General features: G+C 38.4%; 1 protein-coding gene across 2 annotated transcripts in view; it reads right to left on the bottom strand.

Moving 5' to 3' along the window:
- The window catches only part of ACVR2A (activin A receptor type 2A), an 86,371-nt gene extending 59,796 nt beyond the window's left edge, over positions 1-26,575 (bottom strand). Inside the window, exon 1 of one of the 2 annotated variants that reach the window (XM_055380171.2) lies at positions 26,236-26,575. The gene's annotated coding sequence lies outside the window, so the exon portion shown is untranslated. The remainder of the gene's footprint in view (positions 1-26,235) is intronic. The other variant, XM_063694833.1, reaches the window with a different exon arrangement.
- Positions 26,576-26,857: the final 282 nt, after the last annotated feature.

Raw genomic sequence — 26,857 nt, 5'->3', positions numbered from 1 at the left:
TAATATATTAACTCATTGGCATTTACTCAACATTGACAAAGGAAAAACAATTTCTTCCTAGCAAATGTATATTAAAAAAAAAAAATCAAGTCTGAGAACCAGAGGACTTTTAATAAAGCAGGGGAGGCACCTTTCCACACATGAGCTCTGGGCACAGGACAGGAGACTGAGCTTGTAACAATAACCATATCTAAATGCTCAGTATATGCAAAACATTATGGAAACACACCAAAAGAAATAGAAGAGTCTTTTTCTGCCCTTCGGGAATCTGCAATTCATTCTGAATATCAAACATATCAAGAATTTAGAAATTTATTGAAAATAATTTATAGCTTATTGGCAAACAAAATACATGAGGAATGTGAATAAAGACTAAAAGGAATAAAAAAGATTAATTAAAAAAGGCTTCATAGAAGCAGTATATGAAAAAGATTCTAGCTATATTTGGAAAGTATAAAAAGAAGTATATAAAGAAGGAAGAGGGTACTCAGGGAAAAGAATGGCACATATGCAGAAAGCAGTCTGTACTGAGAAGTAATGAAAAAGGAAACTCATTAAAAGGGAAGAAGGAAAAATGGGGTCGTCTTCACGATATAGTCAGTGGATTAAACAGGAGAATGAAATGAGATAAATCAGGGTAAACAGTTCTGGCAACTAAAAGACTCACGACAATTATCTATGATATTCAGAGTTACTGCATACTGACTTTATAGGTTACCAAGCCTGAAGACGTAAGGGTTAATGCATAGATCTCCAATATTTAGTGCCAACTCCATACCGGGCAGCCCACAGGGTACTAGACAGGCCAAAGAATCGTATGAAATGTGACATCTGCTCTCAAGACTCAAACACTCTAACAAGAAAAATCAGAAGTGGCATGTTAAATTCAGCATTCTGGCAAGGTATACTTCACCCAAAGACTAAATCAAAAAAGGGCAGATATATAGAGTTATTTCAGATTATAAGTAGCATTTTTTATTAAATTAATAACAAGTAAAGATGATCAAGTAGAATATTAAAGAGAGGAAAAAAATAGGCCAATACTTACTGTAATGTTATGCTAATCACAACGACTAACAGGCATTTACGATATAGAAGGTTTTCTTATAGGTCAGACATTTTTCACTCTACTAATTTTTTTATTTTGCTTTAGAGAATACACCACATTAAGACCCTCTCACACACCTGACAACACCTTCACATCCCCCACATACCTCACATCCCCCCCTCCTCATACGTCCTCCCATATACCCCTACACCCGCCTATACCCCTTCATACAGCCCCAAACACCTTTCCAACTCTTTTACTCTGACATTCAAGGACCTACATAAATAACCTGGCAATAATTTACCCTCCCAACCCAGTTCTAAACCCTACACTGCAAACATACTGTTCTCACTGTCCCACCCCATCTTAGTTCATGCCCCTTCCCTTGCCTTCCCCGCAACTTCTCACCCCCTCAACCACAACCACTTTTCCAGCTATATAGATTTTAACTCATCTTTCAAGGTTCACTGAAGTCCCATTTCCTTCATGAAGCTTTCCAGCCTACTTTGCCTCTTGATTTTTCTTTGTCCTGGATTTCTTAGTTACTCAGCTGGTATTCATCTGGTTTCTCATGCAATTTTGCATTTAAATATAAACTATATTGTAACATTTACTGTTGATTTAAATATAGAATTCTCCCTTCAACTAGAGCATAAGCATAGGCCACAGCTTTCTGTTTTCTCCACAGCAACAAAATAAAAGGCACACTGCTTTTCAATGGCTGTTACCCTATATGTTATTCCCCTATTTAACCTAATCTTGTCTAACAGTTCCCCAAACACATTCAATCCCTGGATTTCCTTCCACAACTTGACAACACCACATTTAAACACACGCAAACACAACTGCGAGGGTCTTGCAATCATAAACTAGATTATTGGCTTAAGGGAATAACCCAACGTCAAGGAAGAATAGTCAGTCTCCCTTAAGAATGATGCAAAATCAATTTCAACACTTTTACAAATAACCTGGAAAAGCATACGTATATTAACACTTCCAGGTTTACCAATTTCAACAAGCAATTCTGAACAGCAAGTTACCAGCCAAAAGGAAACAAATGTAGAAAGCTTTCTAAGGAATATGAAAGTAGGTGAGTATCAGAATATTTTCTAATATTAAAGAAAAAATAATGCAAGGTATATTATTAAATAATTATCTCTGAGAGAAAACAAATCTAGAACTCGTCAAGGACTGCTTTTAAAGATATGAAAGAACAGTGACAGAAAGTACTTATACCCAAAATGGGCAACATGCTATAATCTTTAGGAAGAGAACTGAAAAAACAAAACAAAACATCTTATCTTTAGGAAGGAAACTGAAAAAAAATAAAGGCTGGGCATGGTGGCTCACGTCTGTAATCCCAGCACTTTGAGGGACCAAGACAGGAGGACTGCTTGAGCCCAGGAGGTGGAGACCAGCCTGGGCAACATGGCAAGACCCCTATTTCTACAAAAAAAATTAAAAAATTAGCCAGGTGTGGTGGCATGCCTGTGGTCCTAGCTTCTCAGGAGGCTGAGGTGACAGGATCGCTTGGGCCTGGGAGGTGGAGGCTGTAGTAAGCCATGTTCCCATCACTGCACTCCAGCCTGGGCTACAGAAGGAGACCCTGTCTCAAAATAAATAAATAAATAAATAAATAAAATAAAATAAAATAAAATATAACAGAAACAGACATGACTAAAACCTTGGGGGGGGGAACAGATTATCCACATCAGATACTTCAGAAAATACAGAACCTTTCCTCAAAATTCAAGAGTTGGTGTTATTTTCTACTTTTTAACAATACACAAAGGTTGTCCACTGCTACAGTGGAAAAAAGGAAAGAAAAATCTTAAAACATGGCATCCCAGGCTCCATTTCATCTGTGCCCAACTTACTTTTCTAACGTTATCTGCCATTACATTTTCCACCTCTTCTCTCCTGTCTAAAGGGAGTTTTCAGCATTATCTATAAATATTATCATCTTGACTGCCTCAAAGCTCTTGTGTATGCTAGCCACTCTGTACAGAATCCTCTTCCCCATCAAAGGGAACTTGGTGACATCCTATCATTCTTCCAAGGTCCAGACAAATGCCACTACCTCCTTGTATTACTCTTTTCACATTTCAGTGAACGTGAACTGGGCGCCGATTCCACCAGCATTGAGCCACTCACGGAGAATACAGAGACGAATGAGAAAAACTTGTTAAGTTCTAACGTGAAGAGAGAGAGGTAGAGAAAATAATAATGTAGAAAGTGTAACAATCAGTAAATAAGTAAGGTGCTATGGGAACACAGAAAGAAGCATCTAACAACTTGCTAGGGAAGAGGTGAGATAGAGGTGTCCCACAGTAATTGCAGGAAGTACAAAATCAGTGGAGTGTAGAGGCACAAGGCACAAGGGTAGTAAAGATCAGAAGTCTTCTAGTGTTGTAAGATTAAAGTGGGAGGCAGTGAGTGGCAGGAAATGAAGCTGGAAAAGAATAATCCTGGGGGTACTGCGTGTATTGTTAAAAAACTTGACTTTCACCATTTGTAAGTGACAAGAAGTAAGGGGTTTTAAGAAGTTAACTGTCAGGGGCAGATCTGTACATTTTCATAGATCCCTTAGTTTCTGTAATCTCCACGGTTTCTAGCAAAGAGTGTGGAAGGGAAGTTTTCTGTTTCCCTGGTGCATTTTTGTTCGCTTTGTTTAGTTTCTGGAGTAAGGGAGGAATAGGTCCACTTAAAGAGTCCAGATACGAGATGGTAAGGATGGAACTAACACATTGGTAATGGAAAGGAAGCAGGTATAGACTCAAGAAACACATGGAAAGTCAAACTGACAGAACTTAGTAATTGCTTGGATTTTGAAGAACATTATGAAGAACACATTGAAGATGGCAGCCAAGTTTCTGGCTCCAAATGGTTTCAATTTTAATTTTTCCCTTTCTGTAAGCTCTCTCCTGAACCCAACTCTTAAGCACAGAAACATCTCGACTCTGGCTTTCTTCCCCACCTCTTTACATCCCTTCTTAGCCAACATTTCTTGAAAAGTAATAGACCACAGCTGAAACCACTTCCTCATCTACATTGCACTACTCATCTCCTACAACATGGATTTTGTCTCCACCACTTTACCAAAATGTCTCTTGGTAAAGTTACAAATAATCTCCTAATTGACAAATCTAGTGGTGACTTTTCAGGCTCTACCTTATTAGATCTGACTTTTTTTAATACTATCTCCATCTAGATTTCTTACAATGAAACGATACTTGTTTTCCTTCTACCTTTCTGGACACACCTTGATCTTCTCTACAAGCTCTTCCTTAACTTCTCTCCCTGCTCTGAAAATGACAGCATTCCCGAGTTAGATCTTTGGTCTCTTTTCATTCCTCATTCTGCCTAGTTGATTTCATGCTGTACATCTATTGGCTGAATACTCAAATCTCTCTGTCCAGCTTAGATCTACCTCTACTACTTATTTGATACCCCTATCAGAATGGGCCACAAGTACTTTGAACTCAACTTGATAAAAACCTAATTCATCTCTTCATTCTAAAGCATTGAATGATAATAGTACTCTTCTGCTCAAAATGGCCCTTCCACAGTCCTTGGCATGAAGTTAACACTCCCTAGCAAATCCAGCCCCTCATAACCTGACCCCTACCCACCTCTGCAGACTCGTCTCCCATCACTGCTCCATTCCCCATATATGCCTTAAGATCTCAGTGTCCTGAACTAATCTCAGTTCCTGAAACACACAACAATTATTCATGTGCCTGTATAAATTGTTTCCTCTGCATTTGGCCATTCTTGGCTCCTTTAATCTCTTTCTTCTGAAAGTACGATCCCTGAACCAAGCATGGCATCACTGGGAGCCTCCTGGAAATGCGGAACCTCAGGCCCCACTCCAGATTTAACAAATCAAAATCTACATTTTAACAATATCTCCATGCGGTTCCTATGCATATTAAAGCTGGAGAAGCACTGCTTTAATCTATCATGGTGGCTACGGCAATATACAACAGGTATCACTGAAAAGGACAAACCCAGCGCACGCCACTTTCAGAGTCTTAGTCTAAATCATTCCCTTACATACACTGCTTTGAATGAGTAGTCATGTATTTCGTTTGTTATTAACTCCCCTGTTTTCTCAGTCACTTCTAACCCTCTGGCTTTAATGCTTGATACCATTTTGCTGGCCATGACATTGGCTCCCCTGGGCCTACTCTCTAACTGTCCTCGGGCCTTGGAAAACTTGTCCATACTGAGCTGTCTCACCACCAGGGAGCAACTCACCAGGCCTGACAGAGAAAACATAAAATATTCCTCCCTCTCTATTTACCTGGTGAACTCCTAATCACCCATCCTTCAAGATCACCTCAAGTGTCCTTGTAGGAAAAATTACCTGACCCCACTCCAAAAGCTGCTTCTGCTATCCCAAGGGACTCTAACATAGATTCCATGTGCTGCATAAATGCTAGTTTACTAATCATTCTCCTCCCACTAGACTATGAATCCCCTAGGGTAAAGATTGTGTATTATTCATCTCTTCTCCCAGTTGTGACATATACTTAACGTTTACTAGATGACTAATAAATAAGTTGGGAGCTCAGGAGGGAGATCAGAATCAGCAAGGTAACCCTGGACATCTCCTACACTTAGTCAAAAAGTGAAGATGAGATGGGATTACTTCAACAGGAAGGGTATGTAGAGCAAAATTCCATTAAGGATTAAACTCTGAGGAACAGCAACATAAAAAGGATGGGCAGAATGAATACTGAGGTAGCAAGGGGCTACAGAATTGGGAGTGTAACAGGACAAGAGAACTTTGAGAAGGAACAGGCAGACAATAGTGTCAAACTCATAGAAAAGTCAATTCATAATCAAATATAATAAGAATGCTTTAGATTAGGCTACTAAAAAATCCTTAATCTTTGAGAGAATTATGTCACTTACTTTAGGTTAACAGTTGGTTAAAGAGGGAACAAAAGGTACGGATGTGGAGCCACATACAGAGGAATCATTTGAAGAAACTGGACGGTGAGAGGAAAAAGGAAGACTTTCATATTAATTTATTCAACAGTATTTATTGAGCACTGGACACTAGGACTGTGGTAATAAACACAAGGGCCACAATCCCTATCCTCGTGGTGCTTTTATTTTAGCAGCAATAAATTCAGAAAGAAACAAGGCCAAGAACTAAGACTAGGTGGAGTAGAATCTGAAATGTATCCCTAACCTAGTGAAGTCCTAAAAGATAAGCCAAGTCTCCCAAAAAAAAAAAAAAAGTCACTTGGTGTCAGATATCATTAATTTTAGTAATCAATGTGTCTCATGTTTTTATATTGCATTTTTAGTTTCAGAATGTGTATTTTTAGAGCGTATGGTTTACAATAACAGGCCAGGAACAGTGGCTCACACCTGTAATCCCAGCACTTAGGGAGGCCAAGGTAGGCGGATCACCAGGTCAGGAGTTTCAGACCAGCTTGGCCAAGATGGTGAAACCTCACCTCTAAAAAATACAAAAAAAATTAGCCGGGCGTTGTAGAGCATGCATGTAATCCCAGCTACTTAGGAGGCTGAGGCAGGAGAATCGCTTGAACCTGGGAGGTGGAGGTGGCAGTGAGCCGAGATCGCGCCACTGCACTCCAGCCTGGGTGACACAGTTAGACTCCCTCTCAAAAAAAACAAAAAGTTACAGTAACAGAAAGTTGAGGTCCTTCAATTAGGAAAAACAAAGTATGCTACATCATTTAATCAATTTGTCTTAAAAATAATGTGAAGAGGGGAACCACAAATCCTAATGCCAGAACTATTCGTACTTATCTAGCATGTTCTTCCTCACTCACCCAACACAGGAAACAGGCACCAATGAGCAATTAATGACCACTAACATTAAATTATGTTCTAAATATGAGTCAAAAGCAACATGGATTTGTTTTCTTCTACATGAGCAAATTTCAATTAATTCAACTTCTCTGAGTCAAGGTATAATCATTTTAAGAAGATGCATTTACTTTGAACATTTGATTCTCTAATTACTCAAGTGGTGATCAGAGCAAATGAATTCTGACCTAGTTCTGATTCTGGCTCACTATATAACCAAAAGGAACAACTTCTGTTACTCAGTTTTTAAGCAGCTATGGACAATTACAGCTGACCCTCAAACAACCCTCAAACATGGGTTTGAACTGTGTGAATCCACCTGTATGCAGACTTTCTTCTACCTCTGCCATCCCTGAAATAGCAAAGACTAATCTACTTCCACTTAATGAAGAGTAAAAATATTTTCTCTCCCTTATATTTTTCTTAATAGCATTTTCTTTCCTTTAGCTTCCTTATTATAAGACTGCAATAAAACATACAAAATAGTATGTATATGTATAACACATATAACATACAAAACATGCATTAATCAACTGTTTATGTTATCAGTAGGGCTTCCAGTCAATAACAGGGTATTATTAGTTAAGTTCTGGTGGAGTCAAAAGTAATATGTGGATTTTCAACCTCATGGGGGATCAATACCCCTAATCCCCACGTTGTTCAAGGGTCAAGGAGTGTACTTTCATTTCAGAGGTGGAGAAAGCTCTGCTATATCAGCCACAGGAAACATAGTAGACCATCATTCACTTCAATTTGATAAGTCAGCAGTTTTTACCACATCATAGGTTTCAAGGGGTGCTGGCAACAGTAGTTGCTGTTAACTTGAGCAGGATGGAGAACCTTGGCAGAACAGGTTCAAAAAACATCACACAGTCCTGGAATTGGTAACTCATTATTTTAGCATAGTAGATACCAAAGAATAGATGTAAGCCTTACAGACCTAAGTTCTGCTTCTTAGTTACATAGCCTTAGGCAAGTCACTGAGTCTCAGTTTCCTTATCTATAAAATGGGGATAACAATTATCTTGCAGGGCTAGTCAGGCACATTATCATGAAAACTTAATAGCACTTAGCACGGAGCATGCTATAAGTGGTGGTTAATAATGACAGTTTTAACAAACGGTAATCATTAGCAATACTATTGTTATACATAATGGTTGTGCTGTGACATAACTCGCCAGTTCCAATTTTGACCCAAGTAATGTAGTAATGTGAAAATAATGTAAAATTCTGGCACATGTGTAATGAGACTGATCTAGCAATGGACTGTTAGAAAAACAATTTTTTTTTTTTGAGACAGAGTCTCACTCTGTCACCCAGGCTGGAGTGCAGTGGCGCAATCTCGGCTCACTGCAACATCCGTCTCATGGGTTCAAGCCCGTCTCCTGCCTCAGCCTCCCCAGTATCTGAGATTACAGGTGTGTGCTACCACACCCAGCTAATTTTCATATTTTTAGTAAAGACGGGGTTGCACCATGTTGGCCAGGCTGGTCTCTAACTCCTGACTTCAGGTGATCTGCCCGCCTCAGCCTCCCAAAGTGCTGGGATTACAGGCATGAAGCCATGGTGCCCTGCCCAGGAAAACAATTTTAAATGTTCTTAATCAAAAGCAAAAGTGATTGAGAAAAGCACATCTGCAGCAATCAGTGGCAGGATTTACCTACAAATTTACTTCAGGCAACAATTAACATGTGGATTTATAGTTACAACATCAAGCTAGCCAAGCAAGACCCCTACTCCAAAAAAAAAAAAATCTGCCCTAGAATTAGAGTTCACTTTGGTGCTTACTATTGCTATATTGCTACTTCTGGCTCCCCAGACTCTAAACATGGGTTTCTGAAAGTGTGGTACAAAGATTATCTGCAAAGCAACCAACTCTATAAATCACTGCAAACACTAAGGGTGGGAGACAGTGGAAGGGGACTCTTTAAAAGCCAGAAAGCATTTTTTGCTGCTACAAAAGAACATTGAACTTGAAAATCAGGGTTTTAGTTCTAGCTCCACTGATTAGTGACTTCAGGCAAATTACATTATCTCAGGGTTTGAGTTAAAACAAAACATAGAATCTAGTTCAAACAGGCTCAAATAGGATCAACAGAAACAGACATGAAATCACTTTAAAAACTATAAAACACGGGAACTACCCAGAAATGTTAATATTCAGATGCTGAGAAAATAAAACAAGATACACTTTTGGAAATTTCAGTTATTCCCCTCACACATTCACACCGCTTTATCTTTCTCTCACTTTGGAAAGAAGGTTTTCAGGTGCTCTCATTCGGGAATACAGGCTGAATATCCCTTATCCAAAATGCTTAGGATCAGAAGTGTTTTGGATTTCAGATTTTTTTTTCAGATTTCAAATATTTCAATATTTCAAAATATTGGTGGTATACCAGTTAAGCATCCCAAATCTGAAAATCTGAAATCTGAAATGCTCCAATGAGCATTTCCTTTGAGCATCATGCTGTCACACAAAACGTTCCGAATTTTGAAGAATTTCAAATTTTGGATTTTCAGATCTGGCATGCTCAACCTGTATACTACTGAATGACATGCTACTTTACACTTTTCTGAAAAGATCCTCCCCAAAATCTTTACATAAAACAATACCAATAAACTACATAATTGAAAATATTAGTATTCTTCCCTGAACACCAGATGATGTTCTAGAATTAAATCAGAGTCAAATAAATATAAATATTATAAATAAACACTACTTGCATCCTAAACAAAACAGCATGGCCATCTACAAAGGTACAGTTTCTCAATAAATATACTGGAATGTCCTCCATATTGTTAACACATTCACTACATTATAACTTGTTCGTATTCAATAAATAGTTCAGAGCTTGACACTGGTGGGTAATATCAACCAGCATCAGCAATTAATATTTATTTAGTTATTTAGAATGCTACATGTGAGAAATCATTCAAAGCACTTTGCATCTATCAACTCATTTACACTTTATAACAACTGTATAAAGTAGGTTACCCTTATTATCTCCATTTTCCAGAGGAGGACCAGGCATCTGGCTTCAATACTCTTAACCTAAGCTGAACACACTAACTTTACACTGAAAAATCTGTAACAACTTAGGGTCAGCTGGGAGCCTGACACATTAACAAGATATTATAATACAGAATGGTAAGCAATACTGTAGGGGCAAGTGATGGGCTAAAAAATACTAAGTCTTCAGATACTACTACATAGTTAAAACTCATTCCCTATGAAACAGTAATTCCCATTGTAAAAGCAAGAATCCCAACTCGGCCTGGGGAAGATGAACACATTCTGTAAGGATCTCTCATCTTTCTGTTCAATTAACCAACCTGTCTGCTATGGTTCTGTTACTTTCCTAGTGAAGAAGAGCCTTCCCATCAATCTTTTTCTTCCCAAAACCATTCCAAATCAAGGTAGAGATCAGAATCAGGGATAAATTAGTTTTTACCGAAACTAAGAAAAAGAGATTTCTTAAAAGACATATATTATGATTTTTAAGTACTTAAAATGGGTAACTGACTCTGGACTAACCAAGTGTTGCTTAAGACAGGCTTTCCCTTAATATAACTTTAAAAAGAACTATTTTCAATTAGCGTTTCAAAGCTACCAGTTTCCACAGCCAAGACTTCTGCTTGTAACACAATTAATAGCAGGCCCTGTTTTACCTACACCCACTTGTAAATTGCCACCTGGGAACAGCCAACCCATCTGGGTGGCCAGGTGGCCCTGCTACTTGGGTTTCCCTCCTCATTCCCCTTTCAGCTAAAGACATGATTATATTACCCTTCCTCACTAAACCTCATCCTCAATTCTGTGCTATTTCTAGCACGAGTTAAGAGCCCAACTGGTGGTGAGGAATAAAGGAGCAGGGATAGTACTACAGAGGACAAAGAAGAAAATAAAGGTGAAATCCCTCCTTTCTTACATACTACGTCATCCTTTCTACTGAGTTCCTAACCATTCTCTTCACACCTTTCAGTGGCCCTGTCCTATCACTAAAGCCAATGCTTTGTCTCAAGAAATCAGTGAGCTGTGGCCAACTGGAATAATTTTTGTCCTCTAAAACACAAAGGAAGTCGTACATAGCTCCTTTTCCTACAGGAAAAACAACATGGTATAATGGAAGAAGAACATATTCTAAAATAAGGTGAGCTTCTGGTGAGCTTCTGTTTCAATCTCAGTTGTGAAGCTTTTTATCTGTATGACCCTGTTTTCTCATCTGTAAAACAGTTAACTACCTCATAAGGTAGCTGAGTACCAAAAACGTACTGTAGCAAGAAATCAAGAGACTGCCTTTACATTTTTCATGCGCTTCATATACAGTAAGGGGGGAAAAAAAACAAAAAACAAAAAAACTCAGGATCAGTACCCCAAACCGTTGGAACACAGGCTCTCAAACTTTTCTGACCACATAGCACATTTTTCACTGTGACCCAGTACATACACACATACAATCACACACACAACTGAAGTTTCACAAAACAATACTATGCTATGGGTGATTCATTCTAATATTTTCTATTTTCTTTCTTTTTTTTGTCTGTGGTGACCCTCTACACTGATTTTATAACCCTCAAATGGGTTGTAATCTGCAGTTTTAAAAGAAACTACTTTGCACTCTTCTCTCCACCTTTCTCCTCCCATGCCCTCCTCTCTAATCACACACAGAAAGCTCTTTTTAGTTTTGTTACCATTCCACCCTACAGGAGCCCCTAGAAGAGTATTTCCTAGGATGCAAACCCCAGCAGGTAGAAGAGAGATCAAGGAAGAAGGAAATTGTGAGAGTGCTGGGGAGAATATGTGCTGCTTCTGGTCCAAGAAGGAATACTAAATCTATTTTCCCCCAGAGACAGAGTTATTCTTGGGGGTAAAACAAAGTTGTATTGCTAGACTAAAACACTGGAAGTAAAACAGGATTGTGGATTAGTCTAGGAACTTAACCTACATATATAACAATAATTCTATAAGAAAATGCTCCCGAACAAAGTTTTTTAAACATATTTCTAAGGTGGGGGAGGGATGCCACCTATACAATGTCCAAGAGGTTGGCAAACTACAGCCCACAGGTCAAAATCCAGTCTGTATATAGCCCCTGAACAATGGTTTTTACGTTTTTAAATGGTTGAAAAAAAATCAAAAGAATAATATTCTGTGACACATGAAATTATATGAAATTCAAATTTCAGTGCCCACAAATAAAGTTTTACTGGAACACAGTGACACTAGTTTATTTACATATTGTCTGACTGCTTTTGTGTTACAGCTGGCAGAGCTGAGAAACTGCAAAAGGGACTGCCTAAAATACTATCTAGCCCTTTACAAAAAAGTCTGCGGACCCCCATTCTAAGTGCTTGAAAGCATTCAACATTCACTGATAAATATTTGTTAAGCATCCGTTATGTGCCAGGCATGGAAGAAACTACATTATAAGTCTGATATGGCCCTTGTCATAAATATTAATGGAAGACAAACAAGTGAAAAAAAGCTCAGAGGAATAAAAAGCAGTTGGTTTGTTGTAGGAACTACCAGAGGGCCAATACCGCAAAAGATAAGGATGGAATGGGGCCATATCATACAGAGCCTTTAAGGTCACTGTAAGGAATAAGCCCTCTAATATCTAATATTCGGTTGTTTATGGAATTAACCCCTTTATTCGCAGACAGCCTAAAGATAAAGGTCGACCCATCAGGCATCACAAATTCTGAATTCGAAGTGCTGGTATAGTTCCCTTCAATCCTTCCTATTACTCTCTACTCCTTGAAAAACATAACTGTATTAATTACAAATATTTGGCATAGCATTTCAAAGTTTTAAAGGTTGCATGTTCAGCAGAAAGTAGGAGAGAAAAAAAAAAATTTAAGTTGCATGTATGGCCATAAAAGCAAACGAGAGCATGTCCTTCGCGGGGACATGGATGGAGCTGGAGGCTATTATGCTTAGCAAACTAACACAGAACAGAAAACCAAATACCACAAGTTCTCACCAGTGAAAGCTAAATGATGGGAAGACATGGACACATAGAGGGGAACACTGGGGCCTATGGGAGGGAGGAGGGAGAGGATCAGGAAAAATAACTAATCAGTACTAGGCTTAATACCTGGGTGATAAAATAATCCATAAAACAAACCCCCATGACACAAGTTTACCTATGTAACAAACCTGCAGGTGTAGCCCTGAAATTAAAATAATTTTTTTTTAAGTCGCATGTATATATGTTTATGTGAGTACGCTTGGGCTTGTGTGTGTAGCCTCTGATCCTTACTCAAATCTTTGAGGTAGGTACTATAAAACAGAAACTAAGGTAATGAAATTTTCCCAAGTTCACATGATATTCCATACTGTGGTAGACAGGCACAACACCCAGGTTTTCTCCTGGCAGAATGTTTGCTCTTTCTACTATATCAACCCAAAGATCTGCATAATTAATTACTTTCATTGAATTTGAAGATAAAGCAAGTGTTAGGGGTTTTTTTGTTTTTGTTTTTTTTTTAAAGAAAACCATTCTTGCCAACAAATGGCTACATATGTACCAACAAAATGAGCTTTTATTTCTATTAACCAGCCCTAACTGACAAATAACGTTTCAATGGTTCTATTATCTATAACAGAGTAGGCTCCTCTACTCTTCTGTGCTCTGGCTTAGTGAGCTGATTTCCTTCCATCATAGATGCAAGGCTAGATATTAATTACAAAAATACTGTCTAATTGAGGACTGCTAAATATATGTTGCTAGACTAACTAGAAACTACAGTTCTTGATGTGGGGATATTCTAGGGATACAACAGTGAAAAATAAGATCTGCAGGTAAAAAGTCAAAACTACTCTTCAATGATTCAAAAGGAAAATGAAGTATAACCACCCTTCTTCTCTGATCCTAACCTTTTACTTTTACTCCATCCTTCAGAAGTGAGGATCAGCTTGAGTAGTTTATTCTTCCTAAGAATCATTCCGATAAAGGTAGTTACTGGAGAAAATAGTACCTGACAGTTTGTTAGGCCCTCCCAGCAGTAAAAGCTTGCTAATTTAATTTCCTCTATTATTTCTAACCCTCTAGGCTAATAAGCAATCTCTATTTACATTTTAACAAAAACTACAATTAGCAATTAATTTCCTAACTCAACACCCAAACCAAGTATATGTATCTCTAAAGAACTCAGGAGGAAAATAAGTAAAGATTACCAAGAAAGATTTGTTATATAATATAGAATTAAAAACATGGTCAGTGGCTATTCAACCATTTTTCTGGCCATTCAGAAAGGTGTTTTATTCTACTTTGAATGCCCACTAATCAAATTGCTTTACTATTACCATATCCGTCTTGTATATATTATCTTGCAATTATTCATTATTTATCATCGTCCTCATTTACTCATTGACTTTTCATTTCTCCTCATATAATTTTAGTAATTATTACAAGTTCATTTCGAGTCTTAGGTTATATAAAATTAATTAGCAAATTGTATTCACTAATCCTGAAGTATGAAACTCCACTACCAGGTAAAAGAAAGGCCTAGCATCCAGTTCTTTTTCTAGAACTATTTTATTTAAGGTAATAATAAATAAAATGACCTATAGTATTTATAGGGTAAAACTGAACTTTATAGAAGGTGGCTTATCAAAGATGGTTAGCTTTACCTGCTTCCAAAATGAAAAAATCCAAGTGAAACCAGATGAAAAGAGGCAGGCACCATTATATTTTTTAAATTCAGTAAAGTTTAACATCTGTTCTGGTTTTACCTGTGTGTAATACTGCAGTTTTTCCTAGGCACAGATGCTACAGCTGAACTTCTGCCATAATAAAGAGCTTACTTCCCTGTGCCAAGCACCACCTCTTTACCATCAACAGGAGAGGACTGAAATCTTTCCAGATAAAAACATTCAAGCTGAATACCTAGAGTTAGAGGCCGCAGCCCTGAGTAAAACTAATAGCCTAAAGTATTAAGTATTCATCCTTTCAGCCTTTATTGTAAGACCTTGATAACCTGAAAAGATATCAAATTTCTAAGAATTAAGATATAAAATACACTGAGTTTCTACTTCTGAATCTTCAACCATACCAACAATATAGTATATTACATCTGAAACAATAAAGAGGTGGTAAGCTTATGAAAAAAATAGACACCTGAAAAGGAGTAAAGCCAATTTCAGAGAGAAACAGGAATGCTTAAGTAAATAAGAATATATGTAAATTAGCAAATGTACAAAATCTAAAGATAGAAATTTGTTACAAAAATTCAATAACCTCTAGTCTGCGTTTCGTTATTTCTTTTTTCTGAGAATTTGTATTCAAAGTTCACATATGCACAAGAAGCCAATCCATTCATGTTTTTTTTTAAGCAATGACAAGTAGGAAAAAAAATAAGATGACTAAAATAAGATACAAAAGGAAGACTGATAAGTGTAGGCAAGCTTTACAATACAATCAGAGAATGTTCAAAGCTGGAAGGGATCTAGGAGAGTCTCTCTAGCTTACACTGATGCAACAGGTTCCTAACTGGTCTCACCTCTTCCCTCCTACACTCTTCCAGTATGTTTTTCAGATAGCTGCCAAAGTGATCTCAACACATAACCCAGATCTGCTCTTCCTTAAAACTCTTTGCTTCACACTGCCGTTTGCATTTTATTCTAACTCCTTCCCCTGTTACATCAAAGACCTGCATGATCCTGTCCCTATCTCTCCAGTCCCATCCTTGCATTCATTGCTTCAGGCAGCTAGTTAAATATTTACTGAGCTTCGCCTCTGTGCCAGAAACTGTGCCATGCATTGGAAGTATTAAGAAAAAGTCACACCCTTCCCCGCCCCAGTAGAGCTTACATTCTAATATTGGAAAGGACAAATAAGAAATAGGCCAGGCGCGGTGGCTCACACCTGTAATCCCAGCACTTTGGGAGGCCAAGGAGGGCAGATCACTTGAGACAGGAGTTCGAGACCAGTCTGCCCAACATGGTTAAACACCCTCTCTACCAAAAATACAAAAATTAGCCAGGCATGGTGGCGCACGCCTGTAGTCCCAGTTACTCGGGAGGCTGAGGCAGGAGAATCACTTGAACTGGAAGGCTGGGGTTGTGGTGAGCCAAGATTGTACCACTGCACTCCAGCCTGGCCAATAGAGCGAGACTCAGTCTAAAAAAAAAAAAAAAAAAAAAGAGAAATAGGCAGATAAAGTAAACAGATGTGATATGTGATAAGGCAAATAAAGAGTAATCCTCTCAGCACCTTGTTAGTTTCTGTCCGTGCACGTATGACAATCTGTAATTATGTTGTTCATTTGACTACTTACTTTATGACTATAAGCTTCAGAAACGCATAATCATATCTGTCTTCATGTTTAATACTGTATCCCAAGCACCTACCATAGTGTCTAGCATGTAGTTCAATATTGATTTGTTAAGTGAACGAATACCTATTTCACCCTCTTTAATTTAGGGTGAGTAAAGTGAAATCTTAATGGCTGTCAAAGGTCAAAGAAGAGTCAGTAGGAAAGTAGGAATTTGAATGACAGACTCTTAAGTTTTAGTCCAAAATATTATACCACATTCAAAATATTGATCTCAAAGTACAGTCATTGAAAAGCTTTGTGTTTTCAAAGCTTAAAGTAGCTGGTACCTAAAAACAGACTTGAGAATCTTTCAAAACTTTACTTCTACTAAAAAGTTTTAAAACACTTAAAAAGTTTAAGAGAAGTTGTCCAAGAAAAAAATATATTTTAAATTCCCACTAATAAATAGAGACGATTTAGTCCACTGTTTCTTTTTAATGCATTCTAAAACAGTAAGACCTTAAAGAACTCTTTGTAAGGAACCACGATATCTGAAGATTCTAGATATTTATTGGCAGCTATCTGGCTCTCTATAATGATATGTTCTTTGGCTGTATCATTTAGTCAGAGTATTATTTCACATTAACTGACTGATAAGTAACCTGCAAATGTAAATATCCCCCAAGAACCAAATCTATATTTTTTAATGTTTTACATACCATATCCTTTTAAATGGGACTTAAAGATAGATTAAAAACTAATATATAAGATCTACTCTGGACCAGCTACCATGTTATGTGGAGTTATCAATTCATTTAATACATCTTGGTTTACAAATTTTAAAAGTTAATCTCAGAGTTTTAGAAATGTGCCAAGATCTCATAACTTGTCCATGCCCCTTCCTCTTGAAATAATGCCTTGGAGCAAGCTTGATATATCACATATAGTTATGAAGATGGGAAGAACAATAAACTTTTCCTTTAAAATAAAAATTTTAAAGTTAATAATCATAACTACGAAAACTCCTCCCTCTAAGCTTTATAAATAGGCTTACTTTTATTACAATATGTAAAGACTTGATTCATTTTTAAAATCTTTTGAAAGGCAACCCCTCCCCACATGTGTAGCCAGTCCTTCTAATGTAGTAACTCTCTTCTTGCTTTACATTTATTTTCTTTAGCAATATTAGAGAATAAAGTGATTCCCAGTGTGACTACAGCCAACCAAAGAAAAAACTAGTCCAAAAGAATGGTCACTGAAAAGTTTAGCTTTCAAGCGTGAATACCATATACTAAATTCAGAAAAGCATCTAAATCTACTTCCTTAGAACAGTATATTTTACTGTAGGGTCTCATACAGATTTCAAAGAATATAATCTGGATGACCAGTATGAGTAATTACTGAAATTTGACCATCATTTAAACATAAACAACATATTGAGCCACTAATGTTTAGAATTCTTTAACTAGACATCACAATGAAGACATATCCATCATACAGTGTCTGCCTTTTTAAGAGAATATTACGTTATCATGTTTTATTATGTACTCTTATTTTTCCAAATACATGTCTTTATTTCTATTCATGCTTATCATCTAAAACTGTATCTATCTGTAAACTTTTTTAGTTATGAAGGCACTTTCAATTTTCCTCTGGCTCATTACTTCTTTACCAATTTTATTTAGTAGTGCTACCATTCTACCTTAGTCTTCGAGTTGCTTTTCAGTCCTATATCCACATATGGGGTATTTGGGACATACATCAGGATATGTATCATCCACTCTTACCTCCTCAGTTTTAATTACTTTTCATCTGAATTTAAGAGTTAACCCCCTGAGATTGTCCTACTTCTTCAAGCAATTGTGAACTTTCTTCATCACACAAATCTCTTCCTCAGATTTAGTCAAAATTTCTCCATCCCACCTTGCCTTCATCCATGGTCAAGTTTACTCTCAAATGGCTATTGTGTTCCTGATGCTATTTTGTGTCTTTTCCTTCATATTAACATCCTTCCTAATCTCCATCTAAGACTTTTTTTCCAGTACTAAGTCCAGCAAGTCTTTCCTAAATTAAAAAATCCCAACTCCCCAAAATTACAATCTAATGTTGTTTCAGCACCTTTGTGTGTGCTTAATTTATTCGACTAGTCCAAAAGAGAGAAGACCTTAGTCAGGGAAGAGCCATGTTCTCCCTTGAGACCAGTTTTCCCTATATTCTATACCTAGGCACACAGTCTCTATTGTAGATTAATTAATGACCATATTTTTCAGTGCATATATGTTTCATTGCACACATTTACGTATGAAGCTTCCTTTTCCACTAAGAGAGTACTGAATACAGGAAATAAGGATTGTTGAACTAGGTCACTGGTTTTAGGGATTTACAATCCATTAGTTGGTCAATGAATCAATTAATGGGTCACGATCAATGTTTTTTAAATGAAATGTAATATAAAAATACATAAGTGTCCTGCACATAGTTAAGAGTACACAGTTCATGAAACTTTCATTTCTGATGCACACAGACATATATACATACACCCCTACTACTACATGGGAACTAAGTCATAATGCAATGTGTAATTCCTATTGTGTATTATAGTCAAAAAAGTATGAAAGCCATGGAACATGAGGATACCTAAGATCCCCTCTAAATCTATATAATTCAAATTCTAATTTAAATTATTTTAAAAAATTTAAATTTGAACAAAGATATCAAAACAATGAGCAAAATCATCTTTTCTTAATAAAATGTCACCACTGAACACTAACCTTAAAATTACAGAACCATAAAGCTTTCAGAGTAGGAAAAAAAAATCAGGGATCATCTAATCCAAGTTCACCACTTCAATACATTAAGAGGACAACCGTGGCTCAGAGAAGTGAAATAATTCCATTTCATTCATTTAAAAAACATTTGCTGAGCACCTATTGTGTACCAGGTTCCAGGAATGGGTGTGTGGATAAAGGAAAGATGTCTTCAAAGAGTAGAAACAGGAAAGTAAACATTTGCACAGTCTAAAGTGGAAACAGGCAAGTAAACATTTGCAATTATTACTGAAATCAAGGTCATTTACAAGGTGTTAGATGAACAGAAAGCAACTAACTCAATCTGGGTTGAGTGACAGAGAAAATGTTTCTGAAGAGGTGATACTTCTCAGTCTTAAAACCAAAAAGGGGTTAACCAGGTAGAAGAGGAAGAGTAACATGTACAAAGGCACCATACTGATATACAATAAAGGATTACACATTTAAGAAACTGCAAGTCAAGTCTGTATGGATGGAATATAGTACTCATGCTGAGGAGAAGCTGCAGCAGAATACCTAGCATTTAATATTCAAACCACTCTCTGAGGTAGGCACTATTAATATCCCCCCATTGTGTAGATGAGAAAACTGAGGCACACAAAGGTGAAGTAACTTGACCAAGATTAAGTTATGAAACCAAGATTTAAACCAATTAGGTCTACATCCAGAGTCTATACTCTTAACCAATACCAAGAGGTTAGAAAAAATAGGCAGGAACCAAACGATGAAGGACCTTTTATGACATTCTAAGACTTTAGATTCTATGCTAAAGGTGACTCACAGTCAGTGAAAGGTTTTAAGCAAGGGTAACATATTCAGATTTATTTTTTAATAAGATCACTCCAGCAGCTATGCAGATGGACTAGAAAGAAAAGGAAGTAGTGATAGGGAACTGGTGAATCTTAGCTAGAAAAGTGCTACAATAATCAAGTAACAGAAAATGATACATAAGGTAGATATTGGCAGCACTGACACCAGAGCTCAAGTCTACCAACCTCTATGACCACATTCTTGATCACTATCCATATGAAGTTTCCAATTTTTTCCCTTAGGCCCACCACTCTAACAGTTCAAAAAAATCCAATCTCAGAGACAAAAACATATTTCCTTTAAGTCCCTTTATTAAAACAATGCCTGACCTCTAGATGCACTGGGTATACAAAAGTGACTAAGAAGAAATCTAGGTGGAGAATGACAGAAAGTCAATTGCTATCTACAGTAGTTTTCTTACCTTCTTCATTTCTCCTCCTCCCCCTCCTTCCTCTATACACTATTCCTGGAATTTTCATGTTCAATAGTCAATTTGAAATCAATGTTCTGTCTAGACATGACTATTTTACAATCTAACAGAATTAAATCTACCACAGAGGAAGTCTAATGTGGTCCTATCAGCAGCAATAAATATACTCTTGGTTCTAGTCAAATTTTGGCTTAAACAGAGATGATAAATGAATAGTAATATGAGCGAAACTTTTTCTGAAGCAGCAAAGAGTTAAGGAAAACCTGAATATTAAAAAAGAGAATAAGAGCAATCTAAAGTTCAAGCCATTTGATTCTAAGAGAGTAACACTACTCCCAAGAGGGTGTGCGAGGTAGTCCAGAAACCAGTAAATGAAAAAACAGTGGAAAAGACTATCTGGTAAATTCTTAAGCATTCTAAATTCAATCTGTTTTCATTAAAACTACGGGTAAGCCCTCTGGAGTCACCCATGATGCTAAGCCACAACTGGGTTCCACAAGCAAGCAGTATAAGGAAGTACAGAAGGGTCAGGGGAAGAAAAGGGAGTAGACAAAGAAGGGAGGAAAATGGAAAGGGAACAATAATGAAAGGGAATGGAAAAAACAATGAGTTACAGAGCAGTGAGCAAAAAGCTAAGGCATACCAGTGACCCTAGTATCAAATGTTGCCAACCTTACCTATAATCTGAGACAACATGGCAACTGGCAACTTAACAGACCATGAAAACACAAATTTAAATCATGGACTCATGAAATATCAAAGATGAGAAAATCATAGTAGCACTTTAAAAAGTCAAAATGGAACAAAATAAAGTCTTAGAATCTAAAGAAACAATTTAGAGATTACTAAAATCTCATTTGGTTTAGTTGTGCTTCTCTTCTTAAGAACAGTGAGTCTGGTGGACCCAAAAGGTGAAAATGTCAGTATCAGAGAGAAGGGTATGGAGAGGTGTGTTACAAAGACACTGTGAGGCTCATTTGGACACCATTTGTGGGAATGACTTCAGAATTTTCCTCTCTATGGTATAATGCTCCTTAATTTGCTAAGAGTTTCACTGTAATTCTTATCTTGGTTGGCTAGGTTAACTCCCTTAAAACCAGAATTCAAAACAAGGTAAGCATTTTATTAATTATGGTCAAGATTTAGCCTTAAAAAGGGAAACGATCTGCAATAGATCATAAAATATTACTTACTGTATCATGAATTAGTCTATCGGTAACCAAAACCCAGCTAATGATTCTCAAGATAATTATGTAATTAAGAGATTAGGTTAAAAGTTTCTTGAAATTAAAGTTAGCTAGACAAAAGAAATATCTTTTTTAAAAAAACAGAATTTCTACCTTGAAACTATTCAGGGAACATGTAATAGTGAACATATTTCAGGCAACATGTTACACACACACACGAATACCACCATAAGGCAGCCCAATGATGTCAGTAAAAATAAAGTAAAGGCAAATATCCTTAAAGATCATATCGTGGCAAAGAAAATCCTGGATCTAAAGCAAATATAATTAAACTTGATACCTTAACCAATCATTCATTATGTCCAGGAACATGCAGTCTTCATGAGCACTCTATCAAAATCGGTGATAGGAGAGTTTATCCATAAGTCATTGGAATATTTTATTATAGTACAGAATATTATACTATACTGGTCAATTCTCAAGCATTTCATCAAGGATGAAAGAATGTGCGTATCTATAGTCTGTTTCTCTAATTTAATCATATTGTAATTTAAAAGATAATGAAAAGATAAAAATCTTTCAATACAAGGTCACCTGGAGATCATCAATACCATGTACTTGTAAAATTTAGATTACTAACTTTAGGGGGAAGAGAGCAGAGCCCTTTTACTAATAAACTACTGCTTTTAAAATTTAAGAGTTTAGAACTGAGTTTTTCCTTTTTTTTTTAATTTGTATTTTAGGTTTGGGGGTACATGTGAAGGTCTGTTACATGGGTAAACTCGTATAATGGGGTTTGCTGTGCAGATTACTTCATTACCCAGGTATTAAGTCCAGTACCCAATAGTTATCTTTTCTGCTCATCTACCTCCTCCCACCCTCCATCCTTGAGTAGACCCCAGTGTCTGCTGTTCTGTTCTTTGTTTTCAAGTTTTCTCATCATTTTGCTCCTACTTATAAGAACATGTGGTATTTGGTTTTCTTAGAACAGGGTTTTTTGACCTCTACACTACTGACATATTGAGCCAGCTAACTCTTTGTTGTGGAAGGCTGTACCATGTATTGTAGGACGATTTAGAAGCATCCCTGCCCTCTACCCAACTAGATGCCAGTAGCACACCCCGTCCCCTGTTGTGACAACCAAAAATGTCTCCAAATGTCCCATGGATGGGGATCTGGGGAAGCAGGGAGGGGGACTCACCCCAGCTTGAGAACTGTTGGCTTAGATCATAAACAGGAAAAAAAAATAGAAAATGAATAGAGGGAGAATTTTGTTTCATTTTGTTTCTAGTCTCCATGTTTCAATGTATTATATTTGAATTTGACCACAGACACCATTTATAAGAGATTCTGCCTTTTAGAAAACAAAGTATTTATCATCCATCACTTGTTAATCAAAGTTCAAAAGAATCCCAAAAGATTCTCTGTAATGCTAACTCCCCCTCCAACCACACATACATTCACACATACACAGTACTGCCTAGCTGAACTGAAGAAAACATAATTACCATATTTCCATTTCCTCTTTCATCAAATACATTGACCATACTGCTCCAGCTCCCACAAAATCCAAAGGAATTCTCAACTTACTTCTATGCAACTCAAATACCACAATAGCTGCATAACTCTAGACAGGATAAATCTAAGTACTAAGGCAAGTATTAAAGTCATTCTCATACTTCAACAAACTGTGGGGAAAGACACAAATAAACCACAATGGCTATAAAAAGAAAACTAAGATTTATGTTTTGAAACAGAATCTGAGGAAGTATGAGAGGAATGAAAAAATTCAAAATCAAAGGTAATCTGAAGGCACTCCAGGATAGGGGCAAAATTTAAAATGTTTCCCCTGGAATGAGAGAGAGGAGGAAATTATACACTTGGCCATATCCTACAGGAATAGTCTGCATAATCAGTCTCCAGAATACATACCATGGGATGGAAACTGAAAAATCAGAGTCCACGAAATAGTAAACATCCCTCCTAAACACCTGGAACAAAACTGTTCCTTACTATTGTTTCCCATTTTGATTTAAAAAAAAAATCAAATATCTAGAAATGAAAACTGACAACCTGAGAATTTTTAAAATTCTCATAAAAATAGTCACCTCATGCTTCCAACATGTCAGATCACACATTTTGTAGAAAAATCAATTAGTTGGAGAAACATAATAATCCTTTTTTAGAGTGCATCTGATCCATAACAAAAGGCTTTTAAAAATCAGACATTTTAAGTACTCAAATTGTTCATGTATAAATATGGATTAAGGTCTTTATGATTATTTCAATTATCTTCAACAGAATCACATATTTTAGTTCAACTGGGAATGTTCATCTTAAAAAGCCAATGCAACAACATAATATTAGTTTAATATAAGTGGAATATCTATATGCCCTACAGCAACAAAATCACTTTATTTCAAAATTATAGCTATTAACCTCCTGGCCCACTGAAAATAATCCTGGCCCAATGAAAATAATCCCACAAGAAACTAATGCTCAATTATTTTTACTACCAAACCAAGCAGAGGAAGCTGTAAGATCTATAGCGACAGCCTGCTTTTCAAGAAGTAATACCTTGAGACTGCTCAAGAATAACCTCCTTCATCAATTAGTGTGACTCAGGTGGGTTTGGGAAGGAATAATGTCCACAATTCCTTGGTCAGTGGCCATGATGCCCCTCCTCCTCAAGGGCAAGAGATCAGAACAAGGGATTTGAACAAGAGGAGTTCACCAGCCACAACATATAGAAGCAGAGGAAAAAAGAGTACTACTGGAAAGATAAAAACTACATGGTTAAGTCATGTCACAAAACCAAGAGGTTTAATGTTATCAAGGCCTTCATTCATTTCAGACACACCATTGTTTAGCTTCCTTCCCAAACCGTGCACAAAAAGAACTGTCAGCCTGCCTTAAGCATGTTCCTTCTTCCATTTAAACAGACATGATTCTTTTGGTTAATCTCTGGCAATGATCGCCATTTCACAACACATTCAGCCCACCCGGAACTGATCAATACCACTACAGACATAAGACTAGACTTTATCCATTTATTAACCACAAGGAAATGTACCATTCAGCAAAATTCTATACATTACAAAAGATTCTATTTAAAGGGGGGTGGGGAAGACGGACACAAACACACAAACACACACACACACACCCCACAGAGGTACACAAAGAAGACTACCACCCTTTAATTTTCCTGTGGCAAACGAGATAAAGACATGGCCATGAAACCTGTCAATTCGCCCCCCTTTCCAAGAGTCCCCCGTAATTCTATGCCACAAGCTTGTAACTGAATATTAAATTTTACGATAAATAGATCCAATGAGACTTATTTAAAATGTTTCATCTATTGAACTAACTCTCCTGTTATGTACATCTGCACACCTTTGAGCTAGATGCTGTATTTATTTATAGAATTTCAAATACAAAAGACCAGATAGTTTTTCCAACCACTGGTTGCAACCATAGAACGTCCTCACAAAATCAAAATTTCCAATATAAAATGGCCAGTTTATTCCCCCAACCTTGAACTAAAACCTATTTTATGAGTGTACTATATTTAACAAAAACAATTTCACATGGGTTGTTCTAAACCGAAAACAATGCTTCAATACAAAGCGTTTAAAATAAGTATTCCGTAGGTAAGCAAAATCTATGCCCCACAAGAGCACACAAATGGTGGTTGAACGCCAGCACATTACCAATACCAAGCGGCATACCTCTTCTGCACTGGGTTATAGTTAATACTCCAACAACAACTACAACTATTTTTAACACTGCTGGACGCTGAAGTTGAAGAAAACGTGAGGGGAGACCCAGATTAAATTGCTGATAGGATGTATTGTTCCTCACAGCCAAAATTAAGCAGCAACTGGCTTGATCTATGTCGTGATATTCACCGGTGAAGCACTAATTAAACGATGACAAAAAGCAACCCTTGTTTTGGAGGAGCCCACACTAAATACCCCTTTCAGATCTCAACCTTTGCATAAATTGTCACTTGTGGTATTTGCGGCTTAACTGCAACCCAACCAGCGCTGTCATCCAGTGTTATGGCCACAAAACATGACTTTCTCACTTCCACAACAACACAGCACTCACTCTTGATCAGCTCGCCGACCCAACTCAAAAAGAGAAAAATGCATGGAGGTTTCCAGATCACAATCAGACCTGGGGGCGGGGGGGGGGGCGGTGGCAGCCGAGGGGCGCAGGGAGTGGGCAACCTCCCCAGGCTCCACTGGACTCTCCGACTCAACACCAGCCGCGGCCCCCAGCAGCGGCCGCCGCGGCCGCAGGAGCAGCCCCACCGCGCCGCGCTCCCTGCACCTACCTGAAGAACAGGAGATAAGAAAGACGGCAAACGCCAACTTTGCAGCAGCTCCCATTTTCCCGAGGCGCCGGGGAATCCGGAGGAAGTTCTCGCTAGATATCCAGTTCCCTGGGTCTTCCTCGGAGACAAACCTCCTGGTGTAAAATCAACCGTCATAAAACATATTCGGAAGCCCAGACCAAAAAAAAAAAAAAAAAAAAAAACGTTCACTGGGTTAAAAAAAAAAAAAGAAAAAAAAAGAGCACAACGATAAAAAATAAAATGCACCACGGGGGAAAAACCGCCACACACACGCACAACACACAAAACCAAACAACGAAAAGCCAACAACAACAAAAGCGGGTTTAAATCACTGTCAAAATCACTGTCAGCTCCGCTCGCCTCTCCCGTCTCTCGGAACAAAACGCCAGGCTGAGGCGACGAAAGAGGCGGCGGCGGCAGCGGCGTCCGCTGCCGCCCGGACAGTCTGGGAACCGACTGGGTCCGACGTCCGGACCGACCTTCAACCCGGACACCTAAAGTCCGAGGACCACTGGCGGCCGAGCTCGCGGCGGTGGCGGCGAGGCGGCTGCGGCGCAGGGAAGCGGCGGCGGGCGGCAGCGGCGGCGGCGGTGCAGGCGGCGGCCAAGTTCTGGTCCAGGCTCTGGCTCCAGCTCCGGGCTCCGGGCTCGGCCGCGTTTTCGGTCTCCTGGCCTCCGCCGGGCTCCGCCCCCCAAACTTCCGGTTCCGGCCCGAAGCTGGAAGCCAGGCGCAGCGGAGAAACGCTCGGCGGCAGCGGCGGCGGCGGCGGCGGCAGCGGCGGCCGGGCGCAGCGCGCGTGCTGGGCCGGGAGCGCGAGGAGATTGTCGGGGAAGCGAGGCGGGAGCGGGGGAGGGGTGAGAGAGCGAGGGCGGGGCCGAGTGGAGGGCGAGGAGGCGGGGCGGACGGAGGCTCGATACCGCGAGGCCTCGGCGTCCGGCCTGCTTGGGCGAGAGATACCGCGACAAAGGGGCGCGGGCGCCTCAAAGTCCCTAAGCTGTGGCTGGGCTGTGGCCGGGCGAGTAGATGCGGGCTAGGCCGGGCACGACCCGTTTCCAAATCGCGTCCGACGGGCCTCTCTGGAGCGCCCACCCGAAGGGTCAG

This window comes from Gorilla gorilla, chromosome 11 (assembly GCF_029281585.2).
Source record: "Gorilla gorilla gorilla isolate KB3781 chromosome 11, NHGRI_mGorGor1-v2.1_pri, whole genome shotgun sequence".
Taxonomy (NCBI): Eukaryota; Metazoa; Chordata; class Mammalia; order Primates; family Hominidae; genus Gorilla; species Gorilla gorilla.
The sequence above is the reverse complement of the archived record's forward strand: the minus strand, read 5'-3'. Positions and strand labels throughout refer to the sequence as shown.